We start from the raw sequence: 22065 nt of genomic DNA, 5'->3' as shown, positions 1-22065 counted from the left end.
AAAAAAATCTTCGTCTCAAAATATAGTCTTCCACCAAAAAGAAAAATTTTGCTCAAACTTTTTTTCCAAATGGTTTTCAAGAGTATTTCACAGCTTGCCAAGCTGAACTCAGGATTCCAAACAAGTTGTACTTTCAATTATTTGCATTGAAATATAAAGCAGATTTCAGAAGCAATTTTCATTTGCCTTCAAAAAAAGAATTCCCACTGTCAACCGAAAAAAAATTCTTCCTCCAAAAAAAACCAATGTCGATAAAAAAAATCTTCCTGTGATAAAAGAAATCTTCCTCTCAAAATATAATCTTCCACCAAAAAGAAAAATTTTGATCAAACTTTTTTTCAGCTTTCAGTGAAATTTTATTGCTTCTTTCTGCAGCTCTCCCTGAAATAAGGCTAATTTTCAACTTTGTTCAAATTTGCTGTAACTTTTGTTCCAAATGGTTTTCAAGAGTCTTTCATGGCTTGCCAAGCAGAACTCAGCATGCTAAACTAGTTATATATAGTATTTGCATTGAAATATTAAGTCAATTTTATCATCAGCTTTCAGTGAAATTTTATTGCTTCTTTCTGCAGCTCTTACTGAAATAAGGCTAATTTTCAACTTTGTTCAAATGTGCTGTAACTTTTGTTCCAAATGGTTTTCAAGAGTCTTTCATGGCTTGCCAAGCAGAACTCAGCATGCTAAACTAGTTATATATAGTATTTGCATTGAAATATTAAGTCAATTTTATCATCAGCTTTCAGTGAAATTTTATTGCTTCTTTCTGCAGCTCTCACTGAAATAAGGCTAATTTTCAACTTTGTTCAAATGTGCTGTAACTTTTGTTCCAAATGGTTTTCAAGAGTCTTTCATGGCTTGCCAAGCAGAACTCAGCATGCTAAACTAGTTATATATAGTATTTGCATTGAAATATTAAGTCAATTTTATCATCAGCTTTCAGTGAGATTTTATTGCTGCTTTCTGCAGCTCTCACTGAAATAAGGCTAATTTTCAACTTTGTTCAAATGTGCTGTAACTTTTGTTCCAAATGGTTTTCAAGAGTCTTTCATGGCTTGCCAAGCAGAACTCAGCATGCTAAACTAGTTATATATTGTATTTGCATTGAAATCTTAAGTCAATTTTATCATCAGCTTTCAGTGAAATTTTATTGCTTCTTTCTGCAGCTCTCACTGAAATAAGGCTAATTTTCAACTTTGTTCAAATGTGCTGTAACTTTTGTTCCAAATGGTTTTCAAGAGTCTTTCATGGCTTGCCAAGCAGAACTCAGCATGCTAAACTAGTTATATATAGTATTTGCATTGAAATCTTAAGTCAATTTTATCATCAGCTCTCAGTGAAATTTTATTGCTTCTTTCTGCATTTCTCACTGAAATAAGGCTAATTTTCAACTTTGTTCAAATGTGCTGTAACTTTTGTTCCAAATGGTTTTCAAGAGTCTTTCATGGCTTGCCAAGCAGAACTCAGCATGCTAAACTAGTTATATATAGTATTTGCATTGAAATATTAAGTCAATTTTATCATCAGCTTTCAGTGAGATTTTATTGCTGCTTTCTGCAGCTCTCACTGAAATAAGGCTAATTTTCAACTTTGTTCAAATGTGCTGTAACTTTTGTTCCAAATGGTTTTCAAGAGTCTTTCATGGCTTGCCAAGCAGAACTCAGCATGCTAAACTAGTTATATATTGTATTTGCATTGAAATCTTAAGTCAATTTTATCATCAGCTTTCAGTGAAATTTTATTGCTTCTTTCTGCAGCTCTCACTGAAATAAGGCTAATTTTCAACTTTGTTCAAATGTGCTGTAACTTTTGTTCCAAATGGTTTTCAAGAGTCTTTCATGGCTTGCCAAGCAGAACTCAGCATGCTAAACTAGTTATATATAGTATTTGCATTGAAATCTTAAGTCAATTTTATCATCAGCTCTCAGTGAAATTTTATTGCTTCTTTCTGCATTTCTCACTGAAATAAGGCTAATTTTCAACTTTGTTCAAATGTGCTGTAACTTTTGTTCCAAATGGTTTTCAAGAGTCTTTCATGGCTTGCCAAGCAGAACTCAGCATGCTAAACTAGTTATATATAGTATTTGCATTGAAATCTTAAGTCAATTTTATCATCAGCTTTCAGTGAAATTTTATTGCGTCTTTCTGCAGCTCTCACTGAAATAAGGCTAATTTTCAACTTTGTTTAAATGTGCTGTAACTTTTGTTCCAAATGGTTTTCAAGAGTCTTTCATGGCTTGCCAAGCAGAACTCAGCATGCTAAACTAGTTATATATAGTATTTGCATTGAAATCTTAAGTCAATTTTATCATCAGCTCTCAGTGAAATTTTATTGCTTCTTTCTGCAGCTCTCACTGAAATAAGGCTAATTTTCAACTTTGTTCAAATGTGCTGTAACTTTTGTTCCAAATGGTTTTCAAGAGTCTTTCATGGCTTGCCAAGCAGAACTCAGCATGCTAAACTAGTTATATATAGTATTTGCATTGAAATCTTAAGTCAATTTTATCATCAGCTCTCAGTGAAATTTTATTGCTTCTTTCTGCATTTCTCACTGAAATAAGGCTAATTTTCAACTTTGTTCAAATGTGCTGTAACTTTTGTTCCAAATGGTTTTCAAGAGTCTTTCATGGCTTGCCAAGCAGAACTCAGCATGCTAAACTAGTTATATATAGTATTTGCATTGAAATCTTAAGTCAATTTTATCATCAGCTTTCAGTGAAATTTTATTGCGTCTTTCTGCAGCTCTCACTGAAATAAGGCTAATTTTCAACTTTGTTTAAATGTGCTGTAACTTTTGTTCCAAATGGTTTTCAAGAGTCTTTCATGGCTTGCCAAGCAGAACTCAGCATGCTAAACTAGTTATATATAGTATTTGCATTGAAATATTAAGTCAATTTTATCATCAGCTTTCAGTGAGATTTTATTGCTGCTTTCTGCAGCTCTCACTGAAATAAGGCTAATTTTCAACTTTGTTCAAATGTGCTGTAACTTTTGTTCCAAATGGTTTTCAAGAGTCTTTCATGGCTTGCCAAGCAGAACTCAGCATGCTAAACTAGTTATATATAGTATTTGCATTGAAATATTAAGTCAATTTTATCATCAGCTTTCAGTGAAATTGTATTGCTTCTTTCTGCAGCTCTCACTGAAATAAGGCTAATTTTCAACTTTGTTCAAATGTGCTGTAACTTTTGTTCCAAATGGTTTTCAAGAGTCTTTCATGGCTTGCCAAGCAGAACTCAGCATGCTAAACTAGTTATATATAGTATTTGCATTGAAATCTTAAGTCAATTTTATCATCAGCTCTCAGTGAAATTTTATTGCTTCTTTCTGCATTTCTCACTGAAATAAGGCTAATTTTCAACTTTGTTCAAATGTGCTGTAACTTTTGTTCCAAATGGTTTTCAAGAGTCTTTCATGGCTTGCCAAGCAGAACTCAGCATGCTAAACTAGTTATATATAGTATTTGCATTGAAATATTAAGTCAATTTTATCATCAGCTTTCAGTGAAATTTTATTGCGTCTTTCTGCAGCTCTCACTGAAATAAGGCTAATTTTCAACTTTGTTTAAATGTGCTGTAACTTTTGTTCCAAATGGTTTTCAAGAGTCTTTCATGGCTTGCCAAGCAGAACTCAGCATGCTAAACTAGTTATATATAGTATTTGCATTGAAATCTTAAGTCAATTTTATCATCAGCTCTCAGTGAAATTTTATTGCTTCTTTCTGCAGCTCTCACTGAAATAAGGCTAATTTTCAACTTTGTTCAAATGTGCTGTAACTTTTGTTCCAAATGGTTTTCAAGAGTCTTTCATGGCTTGCCAAGCAGAACTCAGCATGCTAAACTAGTTATATATTGTATTTGCATTGAAATCTTAAGTCAATTTTATCATCAGCTTTCAGTGAAATTTTATTGCTTCTTTCTGCAGCTCTCACTGAAATAAGGCTAATTTTCAACTTTGTTCAAATGTGCTGTAACTTTTGTTCCAAATGGTTTTCAAGAGTCTTTCATGGCTTGCCAAGCAGAACTCAGCATGCTAAACTAGTTATATATAGTATTTGCATTGAAATCTTAAGTCAATTTTATCATCAGCTCTCAGTGAAATTTTATTGCTTCTTTCTGCATTTCTCACTGAAATAAGGCTAATTTTCAACTTTGTTCAAATGTGCTGTAACTTTTGTTCCAAATGGTTTTCAAGAGTCTTTCATGGCTTGCCAAGCAGAACTCAGCATGCTAAACTAGTTATATATAGTATTTGCATTGAAATCTTAAGTCAATTTTATCATCAGCTTTCAGTGAAATTTTATTGCGTCTTTCTGCAGCTCTCACTGAAATAAGGCTAATTTTCAACTTTGTTTAAATGTGCTGTAACTTTTGTTCCAAATGGTTTTCAAGAGTCTTTCATGGCTTGCCAAGCAGAACTCAGCATGCTAAACTAGTTATATATAGTATTTGCATTGAAATCTTAAGTCAATTTTATCATCAGCTCTCAGTGAAATTTTATTGCTTCTTTCTGCAGCTCTCACTGAAATAAGGCTAATTTTCAACTTTGTTCAAATGTGCTGTAACTTTTGTTCCAAATGGTTTTCAAGAGTCTTTCATGGCTTGCCAAGCAGAACTCAGCATGCTAAACTAGTTATATATAGTATTTGCATTGAAATCTTAAGTCAATTTTATCATCAGCTCTCAGTGAAATTTTATTGCTTCTTTCTGCATTTCTCACTGAAATAAGGCTAATTTTCAACTTTGTTCAAATGTGCTGTAACTTTTGTTCCAAATGGTTTTCAAGAGTCTTTCATGGCTTGCCAAGCAGAACTCAGCATGCTAAACTAGTTATATATAGTATTTGCATTGAAATCTTAAGTCAATTTTATCATCAGCTTTCAGTGAAATTTTATTGCGTCTTTCTGCAGCTCTCACTGAAATAAGGCTAATTTTCAACTTTGTTTAAATGTGCTGTAACTTTTGTTCCAAATGGTTTTCAAGAGTCTTTCATGGCTTGCCAAGCAGAACTCAGCATGCTAAACTAGTTATATATAGTATTTGCATTGAAATATTAAGTCAATTTTATCATCAGCTTTCAGTGAGATTTTATTGCTGCTTTCTGCAGCTCTCACTGAAATAAGGCTAATTTTCAACTTTGTTCAAATGTGCTGTAACTTTTGTTCCAAATGGTTTTCAAGAGTCTTTCATGGCTTGCCAAGCAGAACTCAGCATGCTAAACTAGTTATATATAGTATTTGCATTGAAATATTAAGTCAATTTTATCATCAGCTTTCAGTGAAATTGTATTGCTTCTTTCTGCAGCTCTCACTGAAATAAGGCTAATTTTCAACTTTGTTCAAATGTGCTGTAACTTTTGTTCCAAATGGTTTTCAAGAGTCTTTCATGGCTTGCCAAGCAGAACTCAGCATGCTAAACTAGTTATATATAGTATTTGCATTGAAATCTTAAGTCAATTTTATCATCAGCTCTCAGTGAAATTTTATTGCTTCTTTCTGCATTTCTCACTGAAATAAGGCTAATTTTCAACTTTGTTCAAATGTGCTGTAACTTTTGTTCCAAATGGTTTTCAAGAGTCTTTCATGGCTTGCCAAGCAGAACTCAGCATGCTAAACTAGTTATATATAGTATTTGCATTGAAATATTAAGTCAATTTTATCATCAGCTTTCAGTGAAATTTTATTGCGTCTTTCTGCAGCTCTCACTGAAATAAGGCTAATTTTCAACTTTGTTTAAATGTGCTGTAACTTTGGTTCCAAATGGTTTTCAAGAGTCTTTCATGGCTTGCCAAGCAGAACTCAGCATGCTAAACTAGTTATATATAGTATTTGCATTGAAATCTTAAGTCAATTTTATCATCAGCTCTCAGTGAAATTTTATTGCTTCTTTCTGCAGCTCTCACTGAAATAAGGCTAATTTTCAACTTTGTTCAAATGTGCTGTAACTTTTGTTCCAAATGGTTTTCAAGAGTCTTTCATGGCTTGCCAAGCAGAACTCAGCATGCTAAACTAGTTATATATAGTATTTGCATTGAAATCTTAAGTCAATTTTATCATCAGCTTTCAGTGAAATTTTATTGCTTCTTTCTGCAGCTCTCACTGAAGTAAGGCTAATTTTCAACTTTGTTCAAATGTGCTGTAACTTTTCTTCCAAATGGTTTTCAAGAGTCTTTCATGGCTTGCCAAGCAGAACTCAGCATGCTAAACTAGTTATATATAGTATTTGCATTGAAATATTAAGTCAATTTTATCATCAGCTTTCAGTGAAATTTTATTGCTTCTTTCTGCAGCTCTCACTGAAATAAGGCTAATTTTCAACTTTGTTCAAATGTGCTGTAACTTTTGTTCCAAATCGTTTTCAAGAGTCTTTCATGGCTTGCCAAGCAGAACTCAGCATGCTAAACTAGTTATATATAGTATTTGCATTGAAATCTTAAGTCAATTTTATCATCAGCTTTCAGTGAAATTTTATTGCTTCTTTCTGCAGCTTTCACTGAAATAAGGCTAATTTTCAACTTTGTTCAAATGTGCTGTAACTTTTGTTCCAAATGGTTTTCAAGAGTCTTTCATGGCTTGCCAAGCAGAACTCAGCATGCTAAACTAGTTATATATAGTATTTGCATTGAAATATTAAGTCAATTTTATCATCAGCTCTCAGTGAAATTTTATTGCTTCTTTCTGCAGCTCTCACTGAAATAAGGCTAATTTTCAACTTTGTTCAAATGTGCTGTAACTTTTGTTCCAAATGGTTTTCAAGAGTCTTTCACAGATTGCCAAGCTGAACTCAGGATGCCAAACAAGTTGTACATAGTGTTTGTATTGAAATATTAAGAACACATATGCCATTGAAAAGAAAAAAGTTCCCCACAGTCACCTCAAAAAAATTCATCCTTGAGAAAAAAAAAAATTCGTAAAAAAAATTCTTCCTTTGTTAAAAAAAATCTTCCTCTCAAAATATAATCTTCCACCAAAAAGAAAAATTTTGCTCAAACTTTTTTTCCAAATGGTTTTCAAGAGTCTTTCACAGCTTTCCAAGCTGAACTCAGGATGCCAAACAAGTTGTACATAGTGTTTGTCTTGAAATATTAAGAACATTTTGGAAGCAGTTTTCATTTGCCTTTGAAAAAAAAAAAGTTCCCTACAACAGTCACATCAAAAAAATTCTTCCTTCAGAAAAAAAAAATCGTAAAAAAATTCTTCCTATGTTAAAAAAATGTTCCTCTCAAAATATAGTATTCCACCAAAAAGAAAAATTTCCTCTAACTTTTTTTCCAAATGGTTTTCAAGAGTCTTTCACAGCTTGCCAAGCTGAACTCTGGATGCCAAACAAGTTGTACATAGTGTTTGTATTGAAATATTAAGAACAAATATGCCATTGAAAAAAAAAAGTTCCCCACAACAGTCACTTCAAAAAAATTCTTCCTTCAGAAAAAAAAAATCGTAAAAAAATTCTTCCTATGTTAAAAAAAATCTTCCTCTCAAAATGTAATCTTCCACCAAAAAGAAAAATTTTGCCCAAACTTTTTTTCCAAATGGTTTTCAAGTCTTTCACAGATTGCCAAGCTGAACTCAGGATGCCAAACAAGTTGTACATAGTGTTTGTATTGAAATATTAAGAACAAATATGCCATTGAAAAAAAAAAGTTCCCCACAACAGTCACTTCAAAAAAATTCTTCCTTCAGAAAAAAAAAATCGTAAAAAAATTCTTCCTATGTTAAAAAAAATCTTCCTCTCAAAATGTAATCTTCCACCAAAAAGAAAAATTTTGCCCAAACTTTTTTTCCAAATGGTTTTCAAGTCTTTCACAGATTGCCAAGCTGAACTCAGGATGCCAAACAAGTTGTACATAGTGTTTGTATTGAAATATTAAGAAAACATATGCCATTGAAAAGAAAAAAGTTCCCCACAACAGTCACCTCAAAAAAATTCTTCCTTCAGAAAAAAAAAAAATTCGTAAAAAAATTCTTCCTATGTTAAAAAAAATCTTCATCTCAAAATATAATCTTCCACCAAAAAGAAAAATTTTGCTCAAATTTTTTTTCCAAATGGTTTTCTAGAATCTTTCACAGCTTGCCAAGCTGAACTCAGGATGCCAAACATTGCAATAAGAAGAACATTTCGGTAGCAGTTTTCATATGACATTTAAAAAAAAAAGTTCACCACAAAAGTCACCTCAAAAAAATTCTTCCTTCAGAAAAAAAAAATGGTAAAAAAATTCTTCCTATGTTAAAAAAAATGTTCCTCTCAAAATATAATCTTCCACCAAAAAGGAAAATTTTTCCCAAACTTTTTTTCCAAATGGTTTTCAAGAGTGTTTCACAGCTTGCCAAGCTGAACTCAGGATGCCAAACATTGCAATAAGAAGAACATTTCGGTAGCAGTTTTCATATGCCATTGAAAAAAAAAAAAGTTCCCCAAAAAAGTCACCTCAAAAAAATTCTTCTTTCAGAAAAAAAAAATTCGTAAAAAAATTCTTCCTATGTTAAAAAAAATCTTCCTCTCAAAATATAATCTTCCACCAAAAAGGAAAATTTTGCCCAAACTTTTTTTCCAAATGGTTTTCAAGAGTGTTTCACAGCTTGCCAAGCTGAACTTAGGATGCCAAACATTGCAATAAGAAGAACATTTCGGTAGCAGTTTTCATATGCCATTGAAAAAAAAAAAAGTTCACCACAACAGTCACCTCAAAAAAATTCTTCCTTCAGAAAAAAAAAATCGTAAAAAAATTCTTCCTATGTTAAAAAAAATGTTCCTCTCAAAATATAATCTTCCACCAAAAAGGAAAATTTTGCCCAAACTTTTTTTCCAAATGGTTTTCAAGAGTGTTTCACAGCTTGCCAAGCTGAACTCAGGATGTCAAACATTGCAATAAGAAGAACGTTTCGATATCAGTTTTCATATGCCATTGAAAAAAAAAAGTTCCCCACAACAGTCACCTCAAAAAAATTCTTCCTTCAGAAAAAAAAAAATTCGTAAAAAAAATTCTTCCTATGTTAAAAAAAATCTTCGTCTCAAAATATAGTCTTCCACCAAAAAGAAAAATTTTGCTCAAACTTTTTTTCCAAATGGTTTTCAAGAGTATTTCACAGCTTGCCAAGCTGAACTCAGGATTCCAAACATTGCAATAAGAAGAACATTTCGGTAGCAGTTTTCATATGCCATTGAAAAAAAAAAGTTCCCCACAACAGTCACCTCAAAAAAATTCTTCTTTCAGAAAAAAAAAATTCGTAAAAAAATTCTTCCTATGTTAAAAAAAATCTTCCTCTCAAAATATAATCTTCCACCAAAAAGGAAAATTTTGCCCAAACTTTTTTTCCAAATGGTTTTCAAGAGTGTTTCACAGCTTGCCAAGCTGAACTCAGGATGCCAAACATTGCAATAAGAAGAACATTTCGGTAGCAGTTTTCATATGCCATTGAAAAAAAAAAAAGTTCACAACAGTCACCTCAAAAAAATTCTTCCTTCAGAAAAAAAAAACCGTAAAAAAATTCTTCCTATGTTAAAAAAAATGTTCCTCTCAAAATATAATCTTCCACCAAAAAGGAAAATTTTGCCCAAACTTTTTTTCCAAATGGTTTTCAAGAGTGTTTCACAGCTTGCCAAGCTGAACTCAGGATGTCAAACATTGCAATAAGAAGAACGTTTCGATAGCAGTTTTCATATGCCATTGAAAAAAAAAAGTTCCCCACAAGAGTCACCTCAAAAAAATTCTTCCTTCAGAAAAAAAAAAATTCGTAAAAAAAATTCTTCCTATGTTAAAAAAAATCTTCGTCTCAAAATATAGTCTTCCACCAAAAAGAAAAATTTTGCTCAAACTTTTTTTCCAAATGGTTTTCAAGAGTATTTCACAGCTTGCCAAGCTGAACTCAGGATTCCAAACAAGTTGTACTTTCAATTATTTGCATTGAAATATAAAGCAGATTTCAGAAGCAGTTTTCATTTGCCTTCAAAAAAAGAATTCCCACTGTCAACCGAAAAAAAATTCTTCCTCCAAAAAAAACCGATGTCGATAAAAAAATTCTTCCTATGTTAAAAAAAATCTTCCTCTCAAAATATAATCTTCCACCAAAAAGGAAAATTTTGCCCAAACTTTTTTTCCAAATGGTTTTCAAGAGTGTTTCACAGCTTGCCAAGCTGAACTCTGGATGCCAAACATTGCAATAAGAAGAACATTTCGGTAGCAGTTTTCATATGCCATTGAAAAAAAAAAAAGTTCACAACAACAGTCATCTCAAAAAAATTCTTCTTTCAGAAAAAAAAAATTCGTAAAAAAATTCTTCCTATGTTAAAAAAAATCCTCCTCTCAAAATATAATCTTCCACCAAAAAGGAAAATTTTGCCCAAACTTTTTTTCCAAATGGTTTTCAAGAGTGTTTCACAGCTTGCCAAGCTGAACTCAGGATGCCAAACATTGCAATAAGAAGAACATTTCGGTAGCAGTTTTCATATGCCATTGAAAAAAAAAAAAGTTCACCACAACAGTCACCTCAAAAAAATTCTTCCTTCAGAAAAAAAAAATCGTAAAAAAATTCTTCCTATGTTAAAAAACATTTTCCTCAAAATATAATCTTCCACCAAAAAGGAAAATTTTGCCCAAACTTTTTTTCCAAATGGTTTTCAAGAGTGTTTCACAGCTTGCCAAGCTGAACTCAGGATGCCAAACATTGCAATAAGAAGAACGTTTCGATAGCAGTTTTCATATGCCATTGAAAAAAAAAGTTCCCCACAACAGTCACCTCAAAAAAATTCTTCCTTCAGAAAAAAAAAAATTCGTAAAAAAAATTCTTCCTATGTTAAAAAAAATCTTCGTCTCAAAATATAGTCTTCCACCAAAAAGAAAAATTTTGCCCAAACTTTTTTTCCAAATGGTTTTCAAGAGTGTTTCACAGCTTGCCAAGCTGAACTCTGGATGCCAAACATTGCAATAAGAAGAACATTTCGGTAGCAGTTTTCATATGCCATTGAAAAAAAAAAAGTTCACAACAGTCACCTCAAAAAAATTCTTCCTTCAGAAAAAAAAAAACGTAAAAAAATTCTTCCTATGTTAAAAAAAATGTTCCTCTCAAAATATAATCTTCCACCAAAAAGGAAAATTTTGCCCAAACTTTTTTTCCAAATGGTTTTCAAGAGTGTTTCACAGCTTGCCAAGCTGAACTCAGGATGCCAAACATTGCAATAAGAAGAACGTTTCGATAGCAGTTTTCATATGCCATTGAAAAAAAAAAGTTCCCCACAACAGTCACCTCAAAAAAATTCTTCCTTCAGAAAAAAAAAATTCGTAAAAAAAATTCTTTCTATGTTAAAAAAAATCTTCGTCTCAAAATATAGTCTTCCACCAAAAAGAAAAATTTTGCTCAAACTTTTTTTCCAAATGGTTTTCAAGAGTATTTCACAGCTTGCCAAGCTGAACTCAGGATTCCAAACAAGTTGTACTTTCAATTATTTGCATTGAAATATAAAGCAGATTTCAGAAGCAGTTTTCATTTGCCTTCAAAAAAAGAATTCCCACTGTCAACCGAAAAAAAATTCTTCCTCCAAAAAAAACCAATGTCGATAAAAAAAATCTTCCTGTGATAAAAGAAATCTTCCTCTCAAAATATAATCTTCCACCTTGCATTGAAATATTAAGTCAATTTTATCATCAGCTTTCAGTGAAATTTTATTGCTTCTTTCTGCAGCTCTCACTGAAATAAGGCTAATTTTCAACTTTGTTCAAATGTGTTGTAACTTTTGTTCCAAATGGTTTTCAAGAGTCTTTCATGGCTTGCCAAGCAGAACTCAGCATGCTAAACTAGTTATATATAGTATTTGCATTGAAATATTAAGTCAATTTTATCATCAGCTCTCAGTGAAATTTTATTGCTTCTTTCTGCAGCTCTCACTGAAATAAGGCTAATTTTCAACTTTGTTCAAATGTGCTGTAACTTTTGTTCCAAATGGTTTTCAAGAGTCTTTCATGGCTTGCCAAGCAGAACTCAGCATGCTAAACTAGTTATATATAGTATTTGCATTGAAATATTAAGTCAATTTTATCATCAGCTTTCAGTGAAATTTTATTGCTTCTTTCTGCAGCTCTCACTGAAATAAGGCTAATTTTCAACTTTGTTCAAATGTGCTGTAACTTTTGTTCCAAATGGTTTTCAAGAGTCTTTCATGGCTTGCCAAGCAGAACTCAGCATGCTAAACTAGTTATATATAGTATTTTTATTGAAATCTTAAGTCAATTTTATCATCAGCTTTCAGTGAAATTTTATTGCTTCTTTCTGCAGCTCTCACTGAAATAAGGCTAATTTTCAACTTTGTTCAAATGTGCTGTAACTTTTGTTCCAAATGGTTTTCAAGAGTCTTTCATGGCTTGCCAAGCAGAACTCAGCATGCTAAACTAGTTATATATAGTATTTGCATTGAAATATTAAGTCAATTTTATCATCAGCTTTCAGTGAAATTTTATTGCTTCTTTCTGCAGCTCTCACTGAAATAAGGCTAATTTTCAACTTTGTTCAAATGTGCTGTAACTTTTGTTCCAAATGGTTTTCAAGAGTCTTTCATGGCTTGCCAAGCAGAACTCAGCATGCTAAACTAGTTATATATAGTATTTGCATTGAAATCTTAAGTCAATTTTATCATCAGCTCTCAGTGAAATTTTATTGCTTCTTTCTGCAGCTCTCACTGAAATAAGGCTAATTTTCAACTTTGTTCAAATGTGCTGTAACTTTTGTTCCAAATGGTTTTCAAGAGTCTTTCATGGCTTGCCAAGCAGAACTCAGCATGCTAAACTAGTTATATATAGTATTTGCATTGAAATATTAAGTCAATTTTATCATCAGCTTTCAGTGAAATTTTATTGCTTCTTTCTGCAGCTCTCACTGAAATAAGGCTAATTTTCAACTTTGTTCAAATGTGCTGTAACTTTTGTTCCAAATGGTTTTCAAGAGTCTTTCATGGCTTGCCAAGCAGAACTCAGCATGCTAAACTAGTTATATATAGTATTTGCATTGAAATATTAAGTCAATTTTATCATCAGCTTTCAGTGAAATTTTATTGCTTCTTTCTGCAGCTCTCACTGAAATAAGGCTAATTTTCAACTTTGTTCAAATGTGCTGTAACTTTTGTTCCAAATGGTTTTCAAGAGTCTTTCATGGCTTGCCAAGCAGAACTCAGCATGCTAAACTAGTTATATATAGTATTTGCATTGAAATATTAAGTCAATTTTATCATCAGCTTTCAGTGAAATTTTATTGCTTCTTTCTGCAGCTCTCACTGAAATAAGGCTAATTTTCAACTTTGTTCAAATGTGCTGTAACTTTTGTTCCAAATGGTTTTCAAGAGTCTTTCATGGCTTGCCAAGCAGAACTCAGCATGCTAAACTAGTTATATATAGTATTTGCATTGAAATCTTAAGTCAATTTTATCATCAGCTCTCAGTGAAATTTTATTGCTTCTTTCTGCAGCTCTCACTGAAATAAGGCTAATTTTCAACTTTGTTCAAATGTGCTGTAACTTTTGTTCCAAATGGTTTTCAAGAGTCTTTCATGGCTTGCCAAGCAGAACTCAGCATGCTAAACTAGTTATATATAGTATTTGCATTGAAATCTTAAGTCAATTTTATCATCAGCTTTCAGTGAAATTTTATTGCTTCTTTCTGCAGCTCTCACTGAAATAAGGCTAATTTTCAACTTTGTTCAAATGTGCTGTAACTTTTGTTCCAAATGGTTTTCAAGAGTCTTTCATGGCTTGCCAAGCAGAACTCAGCATGCTAAACTAGTTATATATAGTATTTGCATTGAAATATTAAGTCAATTTTATCATCAGCTTTCAGTGAAATTTTATTGCTTCTTTCTGCAGCTCTCACTGAAATAAGGCTAATTTTCAACTTTGTTCAAATGTGCTGTAACTTTTGTTCCAAATGGTTTTCAAGAGTCTTTCATGGCTTGCCAAGCAGAACTCAGCATGCTAAACTAGTTATATATAGTATTTGCATTGAAATCTTAAGTCAATTTTATCATCAGCTCTCAGTGAAATTTTATTGCTTCTTTCTGCAGCTCTCACTGAAATAAGGCTAATTTTCAACTTTGTTCAAATGTGCTGTAACTTTTGTTCCAAATGGTTTTCAAGAGTCTTTCATGGCTTGCCAAGCAGAACTCAGCATGCTAAACTAGTTATATATAGTATTTGCATTGAAATATTAAGTCAATTTTATCATCAGCTTTCAGTGAAATTTTATTGCTTCTTTCTGCAGCTCTCACTGAAATAAGGCTAATTTTCAACTTTGTTCAAATGTGCTGTAACTTTTGTTCCAAATGGTTTTCAAGAGTCTTTCATGGCTTGCCAAGCAGAACTCAGCATGCTAAACTAGTTATATATAGTATTTGCATTGAAATATTAAGTCAATTTTATCATCAGCTTTCAGTGAAATTTTATTGCTTCTTTCTGCAGCTCTCACTGAAATAAGGCTAATTTTCAACTTTGTTCAAATGTGCTGTAAATTTTGTTCCAAATGGTTTTCAAGAGTCTTTCATGGCTTGCCAAGCAGAACTCAGCATGCTAAACTAGTTATATATAGTATTTGCATTGAAATCTTAAGTCAATTTTATCATCAGCTCTCAGTGAAATTTTATTGCTTCTTTCTGCAGCTCTCACTGAAATAAGGCTAATTTTCAACTTTGTTCAAATGTGCTGTAACTTTTGTTCCAAATGGTTTTCAAGAGTCTTTCATGGCTTGCCAAGCAGAACTCAGCATGCTAAACTAGTTATATATAGTATTTGCATTGAAATATTAAGTCAATTTTATCATCAGCTTTCAGTGAAATTTTATTGCTTCTTTCTGCAGCTCTCACTGAAATAAGGCTAATTTTCAACTTTGTTCAAATGTATTGTAACTTTTGTTCCAAATGGTTTTCAAGAGTCTTTCATGGCTTGCCAAGCAGAACTCAGCATGCTAAACTAGTTATATATAGTATTTGCATTGAAATCTTAAGTCAATTTTATCATCAGCTTTCAGTGAAATTTTATTGCTTCTTTCTGCAGCTCTCACTGAAATAAGGCTAATTTTCAACTTTGTTCAAATGTGCTGTAACTTTTGTTCCAAATGGTTTTCAAGAGTCTTTCATGGCTTGCCAAGCAGAACTCAGCATGCTAAACTAGTTATATATAGTATTTGCATTGAAATCTTAAGTCAATTTTATCATCAGCTCTCAGTGAAATTTTATTGCTTCTTTCTGCAGCTCTCACTGAAATAAGGCTAATTTTCAACTTTGTTCAAATGTGCTGTAACTTTTGTTCCAAATGGTTTTCAAGAGTCTTTCATGGCTTGCCAAGCAGAACTCAGCATGCTAAACTAGTTATATATAGTATTTGCATTGAAATATTAAGTCAATTTTATCATCAGCTTTCAGTGAAATTTTATTGCTTCTTTCTGCAGCTCTCACTGAAATAAGGCTAATTTTCAACTTTGTTCAAATGTGCTGTAACTTTTGTTCCAAATGGTTTTCAAGAGTCTTTCATGGCTTGCCAAGCAGAACTCAGCATGCTAAACTAGTTATATATAGTATTTGCATTGAAATATTAAGTCAATTTTATCATCAGCTTTCAGTGAAATTTTATTGCTTCTTTCTGCAGCTCTCACTGAAATAAGGCTAATTTTCAACTTTGTTCAAATGTGCTGTAACTTTTGTTCCAAATGGTTTTCAAGAGTCTTTCATGGCTTGCCAAGCAGAACTCAGCATGCTAAACTAGTTATATATAGTATTTGCATTGAAATATTAAGTCAATTTTATCATCAGCTCTCAGTGAAATTTTATTGCTTCTTTCTGCAGCTCTCACTGAAATAAGGCTAATTTTCAACTTTGTTCAAATGTGCTGTAACTTTTGTTCCAAATGGTTTTCAAGAGTCTTTCATGGCTTGCCAAGCAGAACTCAGCATGCTAAACTAGTTATATATAGTATTTGCATTGAAATATTAAGTCAATTTTATCATCAGCTTTCAGTGAAATTTTATTGCTTCTTTCTGCAGCTCTCACTGAAATAAGGCTAATTTTCAACTTTGTTCAAATGTGCTGTAACTTTTGTTCCAAATGGTTTTCAAGAGTCTTTCATGGCTTGCCAAGCAGAACTCAGCATGCTAAACTAGTTATATATAGTATTTGCATTGAAATATTAAGTCAATTTTATCATCAGCTTTCAGTGAAATTTTATTGCTTCTTTCTGCAGCTCTCACTGAAATAAGGCTAATTTTCAACTTTGTTCAAATGTGCTGTAACTTTTGTTCCAAATGGTTTTCAAGAGTCTTTCATGGCTTGCCAAGCAGAACTCAGCATGCTAAACTAGTTATATATAGTATTTGCATTGAAATCTTAAGTCAATTTTATCATCAGCTCTCAGTGAAATTTTATTGCTTCTTTCTGCAGCTCTCACTGAAATAAGGCTAATTTTCAACTTTGTTCAAATGTGCTGTAACTTTTGTTCCAAATGGTTTTCAAGAGTCTTTCATGGCTTGCCAAGCAGAACTCAGCATGCTAAACTAGTTATATATAGTATTTGCATTGAAATATTAAGTCAATTTTATCATCAGCTTTCAGTGAAATTTTATTGCTTCTTTCTGCAGCTCTCACTGAAATAAGGCTAATTTTCAACTTTGTTCAAATGTGCTGTAACTTTTGTTCCAAATGGTTTTCAAGAGTCTTTCATGGCTTGCCAAGCAGAACTCAGCATGCTAAACTAGTTATATATAGTATTTGCATTGAAATATTAAGTCAATTTTATCATCAGCTTTCAGTGAAATTTTATTGCTTCTTTCTGCAGCTCTCACTGAAATAAGGCTAATTTTCAACTTTGTTCAAATGTGCTGTAACTTTTGTTCCAAATGGTTTTCAAGAGTCTTTCATGGCTTGCCAAGCAGAACTCAGCATGCTAAACTAGTTATATATAGTATTTGCATTGAAATCTTAAGTCAATTTTATCATCAGCTTTCAGTGAAATTTTATTGCTTCTTTCTGCAGCTCTCACTGAAATAAGGCTAATTTTCAACTTTGTTCAAATGTGCTGTAACTTTTGTTCCAAATGGTTTTCAAGAGTCTTTCATGGCTTGCCAAGCAGAACTCAGCATGCTAAACTAGTTATATATAGTATTTGCATTGAAATATTAAGTCAATTTTATCATCAGCTTTCAGTGAAATTTTATTGCTTCTTTCTGCAGCTCTCACTGAAATAAGGCTAATTTTCAACTTTGTTCAAATGTGCTGTAACTTTTGTTCCAAATGGTTTTCAAGAGTCTTTCATGGCTTGCCAAGCAGAACTCAGCATGCTAAACTAGTGATATATAGTATTTGCATTGAAATCTTAAGTCAATTTTATCATCAGCTTTCAGTGAAATTTTATTGCTTCTTTCTGCAGCTCTCACTGAAATAAGGCTAATTTTCAACTTTGTTCAAATGTGCTGTAACTTTTGTTCCAAATGGTTTTCAAGAGTCTTTCATGGCTTGCCAAGCAGAACTCAGCATGCTAAACTAGTTATATATAGTATTTGCATTGAAATCTTAAGTCAATTTTATCATCAGCTCTCAGTGAAATTTTATTGCTTCTTTCTGCAGCTCTCACTGAAATAAGGCTAATTTTCAACTTTGTTCAAATGTGCTGTAACTTTTGTTCCAAATGGTTTTCAAGAGTCTTTCATGGCTTGCCAAGCAGAACTCAGCATGCTAAACTAGTTATATATAGTATTTGCATTGAAATATTAAGTCAATTTTATCATCAGCTTTCAGTGAAATTTTATTGCTTCTTTCTGCAGCTCTCACTGAAATAAGGCTAATTTTCAACTTTGTTCAAATGTGCTGTAACTTTTGTTCCAAATGGTTTTCAAGAGTCTTTCATGGCTTGCCAAGCAGAACTCAGCATGCTAAACTAGTTATATATAGTATTTGCATTGAAATATTAAGTCAATTTTATCATCAGCTTTCAGTGAAATTTTATTGCTTCTTTCTGCAGCTCTCACTGAAATAAGGCTAATTTTCAACTTTGTTCAAATGTGCTGTAACTTTTGTTCCAAATGGTTTTCAAGAGTCTTTCATGGCTTGCCAAGCAGAACTCAGCATGCTAAACTAGTTATATATAGTATTTGCATTGAAATCTTAAGTCAATTTTATCATCAGCTTTCAGTGAAATTTTATTGCTTCTTTCTGCAGCTCTCACTGAAATAAGGCTAATTTTCAACTTTGTTCAAATGTGCTGTAACTTTTGTTCCAAATGGTTTTCAAGAGTCTTTCATGGCTTGCCAAGCAGAACTCAGCATGCTAAACTAGTTATATATAGTATTTGCATTGAAATATTAAGTCAATTTTATCATCAGCTTTCAGTGAAATTTTATTGCTTCTTTCTGCAGCTCTCACTGAAATAAGGCTAATTTTCAACTTTGTTCAAATGTGCTGTAACTTTTGTTCCAAATGGTTTTCAAGAGTCTTTCATGGCTTGCCAAGCAGAACTCAGCATGCTAAACTAGTGATATATAGTATTTGCATTGAAATCTTAAGTCAATTTTATCATCAGCTTTCAGTGAAATTTTATTGCTTCTTTCTGCAGCTCTCACTGAAATAAGGCTAATTTTCAACTTTGTTCAAATGTGCTGTAACTTTTGTTCCAAATGGTTTTCAAGAGTCTTTCATGGCTTGCCAAGCAGAACTCAGCATGCTAAACTAGTTATATATAGTATTTGCATTGAAATATTAAGTCAATTTTATCATCAGCTTTCAGTGAAATTGTATTGCTTCTTTCTGCAGCTCTCACTGAAATAAGGCTAATTTTCAACTTTGTTCAAATGTGCTGTAACTTTTGTTCCAAATGGTTTTCAAGAGTCTTTCATGGCTTGCCAAGCAGAACTCAGCATGCTAAACTAGTTATATATAGTATTTGCATTGAAATATTAAGTCAATTTTATCATCAGCTTTCAGTGAAATTGAAACACTTGTACACTTGTACATAGTGTTTGTATTGAAATATTAAGAACTTTTTGGAAGCATTTTTCATTTGCCTTTGAAAAAAAAAAGTTCCCCACAACATTCATCTCAAAAAAATTCTTCCTTCAGAAAAAAAAAATTCGTAAAAAAATTCTTCCTATGTTAAAAAAAATCTTCCTCTCAAAATGTAATCTTCCACCAAAAAGAAAAATTTTGCCCAAACTTTTTTTCCAAATGGTTTTCAAGAGTCTTTCACAGATTGCCAAGCTGAACTCAGGATGCCAAACAAGTTGTACATAGTGTTTGTATTGAAATATTAAGAACACATATGCCATTGAAAAGAAAAAAGTTCCCCACAACAGTCACCTCAAAAAAATTCATCCTTGAGAAAAAAAAAAATTCGTAAAAAAAATTCTTCCTTTGTTAAAAAAAATCTTCCTCTCAAAATATAATCTTCCACCAAAAAGAAAAATTTTGCTCAAACTTTTTTTCCAAATGGTTTTCAAGAGTCTTTCACAGCTTTCCAAGCTGAACTCAGGATGCCAAACAAGTTGTACATAGTGTTTGTATTGAAATATTAAGAACATTTTGGAAGCAGTTTTCATTTGCCTTTGAAAAAAAAAAAGTTCCCTACAACAGTCACATCAAAAAAATTCTTCCTTCAGAAAAAAAAAATCGTAAAAAAATTCTTCCTATGTTAAAAAAATGTTCCTCTCAAAATGCAGTATTCCACCAAAAAGAAAAATTTCCTCTAACTTTTTTTCCAAATGGTTTTCAAGAGTCTTTCACAGCTTGCCAAGCTGAACTCTGGATGCCAAACAAGTTGTACATAGTGTTTGTATTGAAATATTAAGAACAAATATGCCATTGAAAAAAAAAAGTTCCCCACAACAGTCACTTCAAAAAAATTCTTCCTTCAAAAAAAAAAATCGTAAAAAAATTCTTCCTATGTTAAAAAAAATCTTCCTCTCAAAATGTAATCTTCCACCAAAAAGAAAAATTTTGCCCAAACTTTTTTCCAAATGGTTTTCAAGTCCTTCACAGATTGCCAAGCTGAACTCAGGATGCCAAACAAGTTGTACATAGTGTTTGTATTGAAATATTAAGAAAACATATGCCATTGAAAAAAAAAAAGTTCCCCACAACAGTCACCTCAAAAAAATTCTTCTTTCAGAAAAAAAAAAAATCGTAAAAAAATTCTTCCTATGTTAAAAAAAATCTTCCTCTCAAAATATAATCATCCACCAAAAAGGAAAATTTTGCCCAAACTTTTGTTCCAAATGGTTTTCAAGAGTCTTTCATGGCTTGCCAAGCAGAACTCAGCATGCTAAACTAGTTATATATAGTATTTGCATTGAAATATTAAGTCAATTTTATCATCAGCTTTCAGTGAAATTGTATTGCTTCTTTCTGCAGCTCTCACTGAAATAAGGCTAATTTTCAACTTTGTTCAAATGTGCTGTAACTTTTGTTCCAAATGGTTTTCAATAGTCTTTCATGGCTTGCCAAGCAGAACTCAGCATGCTAAACTAGTTATATATAGTATTTGCATTGAAATATTAAGTCAATTTTATCATCAGCTTTCAGTGAAATTGAAACACTTGTACACTTGTACATAGTGTTTGTATTGAAATATTAAGAACTTTTTGGAAGCATTTTTCATTTGCCTTTGAAAAAAAAAAGTTCCCCACAACATTCATCTCAAAAAAATTCTTCCTTCAGAAAAAAAAAATTCGTAAAAAAATTCTTCCTATGTTAAAAAAAATCTTCCTCTCAAAATGTAATCTTCCACCAAAAAGAAAAATTTTGCCCAAACTTTTTTTCCAAATGGTTTTCAAGAGTCTTTCACAGATTGCCAAGCTGAACTCAGGATGCCAAACAAGTTGTACATAGTGTTTGTATTGAAATATTAAGAACACATATGCCATTGAAAAGAAAAAAGTTCCCCACAACAGTCACCTCAAAAAAATTCATCCATGAGAAAAAAAAAAATTCGTAAAAAAAATTCTTCCTTTGTTAAAAAAAATCTTCCTCTCAAAATATAATCTTCCACCAAAAAGAAAAATTTTGCTCAAACTTTTTTTCCAAATGGTTTTCAAGAGTCTTTCACAGCTTTCCAAGCTGAACTCAGGATGCCAAACAAGTTGTACATAGTGTTTGTATTGAAATATTAAGAACATTTTGGAAGCAGTTTTCATTTGCCTTTGAAAAAAAAAAAGTTCCCTACAACAGTCACATCAAAAAAATTCTTCGTTCAGAAAAAAAAAATCGTAAAAAAATTCTTCCTATGTTAAAAAAATGTTCCTCTCAAAATGCAGTATTCCACCAAAAAGAAAAATTTCCTCTAACTTTTTTTCCAAATGGTTTTCAAGAGTCTTTCACAGCTTGCCAAGCTGAACTCTGGATGCCAAACAAGTTGTACATAGTGTTTGTATTGAAATATTAAGAACAAATATGCCATTGAAAAAAAAAAGTTCCCCACAACAGTCACTTCAAAAAAATTCTTCCTTCAAAAAAAAAAATCGTAAAAAAATTCTTCCTATGTTAAAAAAAATCTTCCTCTCAAAATGTAATCTTCCACCAAAAAGAAAAATTTTGCCCAAACTTTTTTCCAAATGGTTTTCAAGTCCTTCACAGATTGCCAAGCTGAACTCAGGATGCCAAACAAGTTGTACATAGTGTTTGTATTGAAATATTAAGAAAACATATGCCATTGAAAAAAAAAAAGTTCCCCACAACAGTCACCTCAAAAAAATTCTTCTTTCAGAAAAAAAAAAAATCGTAAAAAAATTCTTCCTATGTTAAAAAAAATCTTCCTCTCAAAATATAATCATCCACCAAAAAGGAAAATTTTGCCCAAACTTTTTTTCCAAATGGTTTTCAAGAGTGTTTCACAGCTTGCCAAGCTGAACTCAGGATGCCAAACATTGCAATAAGAACATTTCGGTAGCAGTTTTCATATGCCATTGAAAAAAAAAAAAGTTCACAACAGTCACCTCAAAAAAATTCTTCCTTCAGAAAAAAAAAATCGTAAAAAAATTCTTCCTATGTTAAAAAAAATGTTCCTCTCAAAATATAATCTTCCACCAAAAAGGAAAATTTTGCCCAAACTTTTTTTCCAA

The sequence above is a fragment of the Ammodytes marinus genome (assembly GCF_949987685.1).
Source record: "Ammodytes marinus genome assembly, chromosome: 5".
NCBI classification, from domain to species: Eukaryota; Metazoa; Chordata; class Actinopteri; order Uranoscopiformes; family Ammodytidae; genus Ammodytes; species Ammodytes marinus.
This window is presented reverse-complemented; position numbering follows the sequence as displayed.